The sequence below is a fragment of the Ursus arctos genome, unplaced genomic scaffold, assembly GCF_023065955.2.
Source record: "Ursus arctos isolate Adak ecotype North America unplaced genomic scaffold, UrsArc2.0 scaffold_26, whole genome shotgun sequence".
Lineage (NCBI taxonomy): Eukaryota > Metazoa > Chordata > Mammalia > Carnivora > Ursidae > Ursus > Ursus arctos.
This window is the reverse complement of record NW_026622941.1, coordinates 42,984,425-42,995,836: the sequence shown is the minus strand read 5'-3', so window position 1 is coordinate 42,995,836 and position 11,412 is coordinate 42,984,425.

Below are 11,412 nucleotides of genomic sequence, written 5' to 3'. Positions count from 1 at the left end.
AGAAAGCAGCACAAAGGTCCCAACTTATTTATATCTTTACCAACATTTGTCATTTCCTTTATTTTTTTTAAACATTTGTTATTTTCTGTTTTTTTTTTTTTTTTTTTTTTTGCCATCCTAACAGCTATGAGGTGATAGCTAATTGTGGCTTTGATTTGCATTTCCCTAATGATTATAATGTTTAGCATCTTTCCATATGCTTGTTGGCCATTTGTATATCTTCTTTGTTTTTGTTTTTTTTTTTTAAAGATTTTATTTATTTATTCGACAGAGATAGAGACAGCCTGCGAGAGAGGGAACACAAGCAGGGGGAGTGGGAGAGGAAGAAGCAGGCTCATAGCAGAAGAGCCTGATGTGGGGCTCGATCCCATAACACCGGGATCACGCCCTGAGCCGAAGGCAGACGCTTAACCGCTGTGCCACCCAGGCGCCCCTGTATATCTTCTTTGAGCAATTAACTATTAAAATCCTTTGCCCATTTTCTAATTGGATCTCTCTTTTTTTTTTTTTAGAGAAAAAGAGGGATGGGGAGGGGTAAAGGGAGAGAGAGAATCTTAAGCAGGCTCCACACCCAGCCCAGACGCCAATGCGGGGCTCCATCTCACAACCCTGAGATCATGACCCGAGCTGAAACCAAGAGTTGGATACTTAACTGACTGAACCACGTAGGTGCCCCTCTAATTGGATCTTTTTATTGCTGGGTTGCAGTTTCTTCGTGTACTCTAGATTCAAACCTCTTACCAGATACATGGTTTGCAAATATTTTCTCCCATTCTGTAGGTTGTCTTTTCAACTGTTTATTGTTTCCCTTGCTGTGCAGAAACTTTTAAGTTAGATGTGGTCACATTTGTTTATTTTTGTTTCTGTTACCTGTGCTTTTGGTGTCATATCCAAGAAATCGTTGCCAAATCCAACACATAGATCTTTTCCTTTAGGTTTCCTGAGAGTTTTTTAGTTTCAGGTCTTACATTTAGGTCTTTAATTCATTTTGACTTAATTTTTGGGTATGGTGTAAGGTAAGGGTCCAACTTTATTTCTTTGCACGTGGAGAACCAATCTTCCCAACGCCATTTGTTGAAGAGACCATCCTTTCCCCGTTGTGTAGACTTGGCACCTTTGTCAAAGATCATTAGACCATATATATGAGGGATTATTACCGGGTTCTCTATTCTGTTCCATTGGTCTCTATGTCGGGCTTTATGCTAGTACCACACTGTCGTGATTACTGTAACTTTGTAATACGTTTTGAAATCAGGAAGTGTGAGGCTTCCAGTTTTGTTTTTCTTTGTGAAGATTGTTTAGCTCTTTGGGGGTGTTTTGAGATTGCATATGAATTTTAGAATGGATTTTTCCTATTTCTGCAAAAATGCCATTGGATTTTGATGAGGAATGCACTGAATCAATAGATCGTTTGGGGTAGCATGGACATTTTAACAATATTAATTATTCTAACCCATGAACATGGGATGTCTTTCTATTTATTTGTGTCTTTAATTCCTTTTAGCACTGTTTGGTAGTTTTCAGTGTACAAGTCTTTGCCTCTTTGGTTAGGGTTACTGTTCTGTATTTTGCTTATGACATTGTCAGTCAGCTGTGGCCACAAGAAGAGACAGAGGAGAAGCTCAGCAAAACAAAGTTTCTTGTGCTCACAAGTCCTAGAAACAGGAGGCATGGCATGCCATGCAGGCCATAGGAAAAGCATCAAGGTGGTCAGGACGCAGAAGATAGGAGTGAGGGTAAACTTTAAGCCATGGCCTTTATTGAGGTTTTCAGGCAAAAGGCAAGGCAGGGCATGGTGAACAATTTAGGATTGGCTAGTTCGAATAATTTTAGTAGGTTTTGAGCTATATAAGTGGTCTTTAGTCCTGGTAGCTGGCCTTGGGAAGATTAAGGCAAGGGATGTAACAGCTTCCTGTGTGCGTTGGCTGGAGGAGGTCTGGATCTGGATTGGTTAGTTTGCATATCAAAGCCAAGCTCCTAGCTGGGCCCTTTGCTGTCTCGAAGAATTGGCTAGCCTTAGGAGGGGCAGCCTCTCCCCAGCCAGCAAGATTTTTTTGAAAGATTTTTATTTATTTGACACAAAGAGAGAGAGAGCACAAGCAGGGAGAGCAGCAGGCAGAGGGAGAGGGAGAAGCAGGCTCCCCACTGAGCAAAGAGCCCGATGCAGGGCTTGATCCCAGTGATGAGGGAACAGAAGGCAAGCTGAGGACAAAGCAGAAACTGACACCCCGCACCCCCCCCACCATGGGAGGTCTGTGACGTTCCTCAGGCACTCCCGGCTGCCCTAAAGGACAAAGAAATAGTTAACCTATAGATACCACAATCCTGCAAGACTTAAGTCTCCCTCAGTTTACAAATGTCTTAGCAGTTTACAAGAACGAAGCTTTTCTACCAATAACCTATCTTCCGGAAGGGAATGTAGATACAATTAAATGTCCTTATAATCTGCAGCCTCCAGGAAGTTCCCAACCATCTTAATGTTAACGCCTTGCTAGAGGGAAAAACAACCTTAACTTGACAATGGCAAGGCCTCCGGTGTCCTGTGAGTCTTCTTTAACATATGAAAGTATTTCCTCAACCTCCCTTTTTCCTTACCTCCCCCAACCCCATGGTTTATAACAGCCACCTCTCACAACCCCAGTGCAGCAGCTCTTTCTGCCACGGGTCCTGTCCCCGTGCTTTACAAAACCACCAGTTTTGCACCAAAGACACCTCAAGAATTCTTTCTTGGTCGTCGGCTCCGGACTCCACCCCACTGAACCTCACCGATATTCCACAACCTCATCACCAGGACCCAGGGATCATGACCTGAGCAGAAGGCAGACGCTTAACTGAGCCACCCAGGCACCCCCAGAAAGATTTCTTGAAGACATACACAACAGTATTGTTTGTAAAAGCAAAAGATCTGAAAACAACTTGACTATTAACAGGAGAATGGCTAAATAAATTGTGGCATATTCCCTTTTTTAACTATAATACAGCAGTTAAGGGACTCCTGGGTGGTTTGGTTGGTTGAGCTCTGCCTTTGGCTCAGGTCAGGCTCCCAGGGTCTGCAGATCGAGTCTCCCATCAGGCTCCTTGCTCAGCTGGGAGCCGGCCTCTCCCTCTGCCTGCTGCTCCCCCTGCTTGTGTTTGCTCTCTCTCTCTCTGACAAATAAATGAATAAAATCTTTTAAAAATACATAATATAGCCGTTAAGATGAACTAAAGTTATGTGCTGCAATGGGGATGACTCATGACGTTAAGAGAAAAAACAAGTCACCAAAGAATTCATACATCATGACAGAATTTGTACAGAAGTTCAGGCATATTAAAATTTAAGTAATTTATTGTCAAAGGGTCTGTATGTAGTAAAACATAATGAAACGCAAGGCATGATAAACACAAAATTTGGAATAGAGGTTTTCTCCAGAAGGAGAGAAAGGGGATGCAATCAGACAGATACACGAAGGAGGCTTCACTAATATTAATAACAGTCTATTTCTTAGCTAGGTGGGAGGCACATAGTTCTCTGTTTTACTTATTTGATATTTATATTTATGTCATACATATTCTTTCATATACATGAAATATATATATTCATATATTCAAATATATGAAATAGCTGAAAATAATAAAAAAATGTATTCACCCATTCAAAAAACTTTTATCAAATACCTATTATGTGTCGTCACTGTTCCAAGCGCTTGAGATACAGGAGTAAACAAAACAGAAAGAAAAAAAGGGATTTTGGAGTCAGAAGGTAAAAACAGCAGACATTTAAAATAAATCTTTTAGCCAGGAAAAACTTTAGTAAATCCATGCCGAAATCTGTTAAGTATGACTGACAATAGGCCAGGAGCGAGCACCCAAATCTGCTATCCCAGAACAAGGCAGTATTTATAACTAACTTCCACCTACTTATCCTGCACAAGAAGTATGATTGTGTGGATAAGCTAAGAGAATTTCTATACTCAACTAGATCAGGACATGATCCTTCCTTACAGGAAGGAGGAGGAGGCAGAGTTCATCCAGAATAGTGGTTAATCTAAAAGATCGGTTAGTCCAAATAATATTAAAAGAGCCAATGTCATTTGCATTTGTCCTTGGGGTATATTGTCCTGCAACTGTAGCAAATTCTCTTCATGCACTTGCTCTTGCACGTTGGAAAAAGTAGTGCTGTTAACTTCACATCAACCGCCCGGGACTGCCTGGTAGAAAACTGCTACTGACTGGGTCAGTCACTCAACAAAACGCATATTGACCTCTAGTAACATGTCAATTATTGCTCTGGGCAGATACAAAGACAAAACGAGCTTAGTTCATAGAGGGGTAGTAGAGAAAGAGAGATTTTTCTTTTTTTTTTTAAGATTTTATTTGTCAGAGAGAGAGAGCACAAGCAGGGGGAGCGGCAGGCAGAGAGGCAGAGGCAGGAGCAGACTCCCTGCTGAACAAGGAGCCCGATGCGGGACTAGATCATGACCCGAGCTGAAGGCAGACGCTTAACCAACTGAGCCACTCAGGCGTCCCGAGAAAGAGATTTTTCAAAAACTTTAAAACAATACAATAGATGTTAAAATGGCAATATAAACAAATTGCTATGGGTACGTAGGGGAGAGCCCATCTCTCCGGAGGGGAATGTATCAGTGTAGTGTTCTTGGAAGTGGTGCTAGTTAGACGATATTGGACGACAGGTAGGAATTTTCCATATGAAATAAGCATGTGACCTCACAGAGCCTGGGACCATAGGAAGTTCAATGTGTCAGTAGCCTCGAGAGAGCCCCTGGGGACCTAGATTGATGGACGATTACAGCCACACCCAAGTGCTTACCTCTATCTCACAGAGATACAGAGCCAAAGTTTGAGGAGACAAGACACCCAATCAGATTCATATTCTACAAAGATGATTCTGGTGGTGGTAGTGGTGTGGAAGGTGGGTTGGAGAATGGAAGGCACCTGGTAGAAAGAGGTGAATGGTGGCTGTTGCAATAGCTTAGGGTATTGGTATCAGAGTTTGAACCAAAACAGGGCAGAGAGGAGAAATGTCTTCAAGAGACGGTTCTGAAATGCAATTCAGTTGGTCACAAGTCTGGATGATCAACCTGACATAAATGAGGATAATGGCAAAGGTTTTAGCTTGAGAGACTGTGGACGGTGACTCCATAAACTGAGATGGGGAATACAGAAGAAGGCTTTAGAAAGATGACGGAGTGAAGCTCGAGAGGGAATTGAAGAAGCTTCAGGGGAAAGAGATTCAAAGGAAGGTTATTTTGAGTGAGAAAAAGGAGAATATGGGTCAAGAATGGATAAAAAGGAAGAAGATGGAGTGGGAACAGAAGTGGAGAGGTTGTTCTGAAGGTAGTAAGGCCATTTACTCCTCTAATTAACATGAGACTTAGAGGCAAGGCCATGTGGTTATAATAAAGTTGAGAGGCCAAGGGGAGGGAAGTTGTAGGAGTTAGCATTAGATGGTTTTAATGATAAAAGGGGAGTAAGATGGGAGCTCGTATGTTGAGGGCGCATGGTCGGTATGGGGTGTGAGAAAACACTATCATACATATATCCCCATCTGTATATATTAACGAGATTGCAATTGTAAGCCTGCCCTTACAACCTGCAGCTTAAACGCTTCCTGTTCTCATAGATGTTCTGCTTATCAGTCCTCAGTTCTCTTAGAACCTTATTCTTCAAAGTAGATACAGACAATCATAAAGTCGGTTGACACCAGAACAACTTCAGTTAGCAGATCAGTGTCATTTCTTCCCGGGGTTTATGGTTAAGTGCAAAATTGGAACCAGTGAGAACCGAGACATTTGCAAAAGCATCTTGACACGGCTCTTTCAATTCAGGCAATCGGATGAGTATTTAGCAAGCTGCTTAAACATTTGAATTCTATGGGATTAGCGGTAATTCCACAGAAACACCTACTTCCGTTCACCATTTATGGAGAATGTCTGTCCCAGGCACTGCACTAGACACGAGAGATTAAGGACCAGTAAGACAGCTGGTTAAGTGTCTGACTCTTGGTTTCAGCTCAGGTGGCGATCTCAGTGTGAGATCGAGCCCCACACTGGGCTCCTTACTCAGTGCAGAGTCTGCTTGAGATTCTCTCCCTCTCCCTCTGTCACTCCCACTCGTGCTCTCTCTCTCAAATAAATAAATAAATCTTAAAAAAGAAAGCAGTATGTTTTACATACAACAAGATCTAGTGAAATTGATACTGCTTTTACTTTTAATTCAGCATTACTTCTCTGTAGATTATTAACATATAACTTTTTAAAAATTTAGTAAATTTTGACATAAGTATATGTTTGAAAAACCAGCCTCACAGTCAAGGTAATAAAACATACCCATCATATCCAGAAGTTTCTTCTTCCTGTCTCTTTGCCATCTTCCCCTCTAGCCCTTAGTCCTGCCCAGGCAACCACTGATCTGACTCCTGTCACTATGGAATAGTTTGTATGTTCTAGAATTTTATATAAATGGGCTCATATAGCACATTCTCTTTATTATTCGGCAACAGTCAGCTTTGACAAACCTTACTAATGGAAGGAAATATGGATAATTTCTTAAAGAAGATATGTATTGTTTTAAATCATAAGGAAAAATATTTTTAAAATAAATCAATACTCATGATCATGTGAACTGATAAATCAAGTTCTTGTGGAATTTGTGTGAGAAATTTAAATGCACGTAGACTAACCATTGACAAAAGTGGACTACTTGGAGTATGTGTATTATGTAGATTTTGAGCATGAGTAGGAAATGGGCAGGTTTCGGAGGCAGAACCACATTCACATTTAGGTTCCCCCAACTCTACAAGAGTGACTTTGAATGAATTACTTAACCATTCTGAGGTTCAGTTGTTTAATCCATAAAATGGGAATAATAATGACCTCTTTATTGGGTGACTGGGAGGATTCAATTAGACGTGGATACGGAAAGCGTCTCACATTCAAATATTAGTTCCTCTTCCCTTAACAGTGATTCTTGTTTCTAGGAGAATATTACTTCAGAATCGTAAAGAAAGTCATCTAAAAATTAGCCAACATAAAAACAGCTACTTAACAGCCTTTATGAGAACATACCGAGGGTGCAGAGCTGTATTAATCTACGTAATATTTTTTACAGTGGCAGGTTGACCTTCCTCATTCCGCTCTGTCCTAATGACATGAAAAAGAATTCGGTATCAGTGTTCCCTGATCTCTCACTGATTGAGGGCGGGAGAAGATGGCCAAGAGACCAGGGAGAAGATTGGGACTTGACCAAAGAAATGACCGTGGATAAACTCCGAAGTGGATAACCCACAGAGAAAAGAGAGGGAGGTGATGGTAGCAGCTAAAATGAGTCAAGCGTGTGGTACATGCCGGCCCTACGCTGGGGCTGTACCTGAACTGCTACATTTCACCCTCACAACAAACCTCCGAGTTAATTCCTCTTACTGCACCCACCTTACAGATGAGGAAATCAAGGTTTAGAGAAGTACTTACTCAAGGTCAAATAGATGGAAGTGGCAAAGAAGGATTCAAACCTAGGTCTCTGACTTCAGAGCTCAAACATTTGATGAATTCTAGAGAAAGACAGAGCCATCTCAGGCCCAAACGTTGTCCACAGTTTGCAAAACACCCAATTCTCTTGTGAAGGCTCGGAGAGGTTTTCTGTTTTTCGAAAGGAAGGAAAGGAAACTACTACCAAAACTGTCCTGGATTTTAGGAAAGCAACCATCAATAATGATTTCAGTGGACTCCAGTCACTTCTTCATGATCTTTTCTGGGCTATCTGACCATGTGTCACCTACCCTAGGCCTTCCCCACCCCCCACCCCTCACCCCCAACATATGCCCTTGATTTCCCTAGCTCTTGGAAAATTCCTCCTGTTGCTGAATCTCAGTCCGCCCCATTGAAATGGAGGCCCTCCAGTTCTGGCTAACACCCACTTCCCTCCAGGGCTATTTGTCGAGGAGGGGGTGAGTAGGGACTTAATGATATGCTTTCTTTAACAATCTTCCAAACCTATCACCTAGGATAGATTCATCAACAGCACCCTAACAAAGTAGGTTACTAGGATGAACCCACTACCTATTGAGGAATCTGGAAGGCTAAGAAATATTTCCCGGGACTCAGGACTCAAGGGTTTTAGCCCCAGCTCCTCCTGCACCACGTAGCCTTCAGTAATTGCTCAGCTGCTCCCCTTGTCCAGCTTCTCCTTACTTTCCCTCCACCCCCACCGCCATCATCTCTGTGGGCAGAATGAAGGCTGAGTTTTGCCTTACTTCCCACGGAACTAATTAAGGTCTACAAAGTACTTTGAGAACATTCACTGTGGGGTTCTTGCCAAGACAGAATTACAGGTGGGAATGGCAAGGAATGGGAAGAGACTAAAACCAGGGCAGTTGACTTGCTCTGCAGAAGGCTCCAGTAAGCCTCTCTCCACTGAATCTTAAAGCTCTTTCTCTCCTGCTGGCTCGGCCATCTCAAAGAATATGGCTTTCACAGCCTCAGACGCAAGGCAAAGCAGTGCCTGAGTTCTACAGCTCCATCTACCCCTTTGCCTTGAAATCACACACTGACCCCTTCAGTCAACACTTGTCTTATGAAAAAGAAATGGTTGGATCATGTCTTAGTCTGGAGCAAAGTCCTCAGATGTGGGATGTTGATTGTTTTATTTTCTGGGCTTTCAACAGGGGTTGGTTAATCACTGCTCTTGAGCTTCTGCTCTAGCGCGGCCTTGACATGGGCACCTCTGGGGAGAGATTAAAAAATTCCTCGGAGAGTCAGGCCCTGCCCAGGGGTTTACCTGTGAAGGCAAAACACACACAATAAAAGCAACCCAAGAACAATTACAAAGCAACACATTAATACAGGCAATGAAAAAGTACTGGAAGGATTAAGGTTAGATTTCAGAAGAACTTCCTAGCACAACAGGTGTCATGGATTCTTTGTTTTCTAGGTTTAGGAATATCCCTATTTGAAAGCAGGAGCCTTTTGGCTTTTTTTAAACTTAAATTTTACTTTAATTCCAGAATAGTTAACATATGGTGTTGCATTAGTTTCAGGTATATAATATAGTGATTCAACAATTGTATGCATTACTCAGTGCTCATGCAGATAAGTGTGATCTTAATTCCCATCACCTACCTATTTCACCCATCTCCTCACCCACCTTCCCTCTGTTGACCATCTATTTGTTAAGAGTCTGTTTCTTGGTTTGTTTCTTTTTTTTTCTTTGTTCACTTGTTTTGTTTCTTAAATTCCACATGAGTGAATTTTTCTTTCTCGGACTAACTTATTTCACTTAGCATTATACTTTCTAGCTCCATCCATGCATTGCAAATGGCAAGATTTCATTATTTTTCGGGGCTGAGTAATATTCCGTTGTATATACATATTGCACCTTCTTTATCCATTCATCTACTGATGGATGCTTGGGCTGCTTCCAAAATTTGGCTGTTGTAAGTAGTGCTGCAATAAACATAGGGGTGCATACATCTGTTTGAATTAGTGCTTTTATATTCTTTGGGTAAATACTCAGTAGTGCGATTACTGGATCGTAGAGTAGTTCCATTTTTAACTTTTTGAGGTGCTTCCATACTGTTTTCCACAGTGGCTGCACCAGTTTGTGTTCCCACGAAAAGTGCATGAAAGTTCCTTTTTCTCCACATCCTCACCAACACTTGTTGTTTCTTGAGTTTTTATTTTAACCATTCTGACAGGTGTGAGGTGGTATCTCATTGTGGTTTTGATTTGCTTTTCCCTGATGATGAGTGAGGTTGAGCATCTTTTCATGTGTCTGTTGGCCATCATATGTCTTCTTTGGAGAAATGTCTGTTCATGTCTTCTGCCCATTTTTTAATTGGATTATTTGCTTTTTGGTATTGAGTTGTGGGAGTTCTTTATATATTTTGGATACTAACCCTTTACTGGATATGTCATTTGCAAATATCTTTTCCCATTCAGTAGGTTGCCTTTTAGTTTTGTTGTTTCCTTTGCTGTGCAGAAGCTTTTTATTTTGATGTAGTCCCTTGGGGTGCCTGAGTGGCTTAGTTGTTAAGCATCTGCCTATGGCTCAGGGCCTTATCCCAGGGTCCTGGGATCGAGCCCCACATCAGGCTTCTCCGCTGGGAGCCTGCTTCTTCCTCTCCCAGTCCCCCTACTGTGTTCCCTCTCTCGCTGGCTATCGCTCTCTCTGTCAAATAAATAAAATCTTTATATATATATATAGTTAAAATATATTGTTATAAATATATATATATATGTATAGTCCCAATAGTTTATTTTTAACATTTTTTTTTTATTTTTAAGTAATCTCTATGCTCAACATGGGGCTCAAACTCACACTCCAAGATCAAGAGATGCATATTGTACCAACTGAACCAGCTAGGTGACCCCCAGTAGTTTATTTTTGCTTTTGTTTCCCTTGCTTCAGGAGACATATCTAGAAAAATGTTGTTACAGCCATGAGATTTTTGGCTTTAAAACTCATCACCTATATTACAAGTCTCAGTTTGTGGGGGACTTATGACCAATTTTTAAGTAGGTCAACTGTACTTTGGGTGCTTCTGCCACTTCTTTCACTGTCCTAAAAAATATATTCTGGCTCCATTTCCCCCATTCCCATATCCTGAACAGCAAAGGCCTTCTACTGTCCAAATCAACCTACCCCCTTGTGGGACATGTCATGGAACCGGTCAGTATGTTGCCAGATGACGGTAAGCAGTGTCACTAAATATTCTTTATTACATGTCTCAAATATACAAATGCTGATGTCATGGGATAGGCAGGATGAAGGCTGCCAGAGGTGTCTACACCTCCTAAATTCTCAGGGATTAAGTTCCACATCCTTTAAGCCAAAGGTCTCCAAGGCCTTTCACTCTTTTAGAAATGGCTCTCTGTTGTCTCAATTGTCCACACTCCCAGTAGCAACCTATGACACTGAGAGCCAAGACAGGCGATTTCTGGTGTGGTGCGGGATCAGGGGTCTGATCTAGCAAGAAGGGTTTCTCTAGGAGGAATAGATATCAGGAGGCCTTTGTTCCATTCTGGCCTCACAACATGCTAGAGTAAGGAGACGGCCAAGCTCAAGGATGTAGGGTGATAGGAACAAGCTGGGCCAAGGCAAAACATTTGCTGCAAATGATTCCAAAAATGGAGAACATACACAGATATGGCAAAAATGAACAGACAAGGAGAAAAGGGAACTCATCACCAAAGGAAACAAGGGAAAAGGGAAGTCTAGTTTGGGGAAGGGAAGGGGGTGAGAGCACCAGGGTTACGCTGCCGCTGTGGTTTCAGGCCAGGAGTTCATGCTTTCAGACCAGCAAAGCTCATGACTGCAGCCCAGTAAGGTTCTATGCAGTGTATGGGCTCAGCCAAGTCTAACGGGCCCGGTTTTCTCATCCAGCCCTATTTACTGCACAGGTTTTCTCCTCTTCTT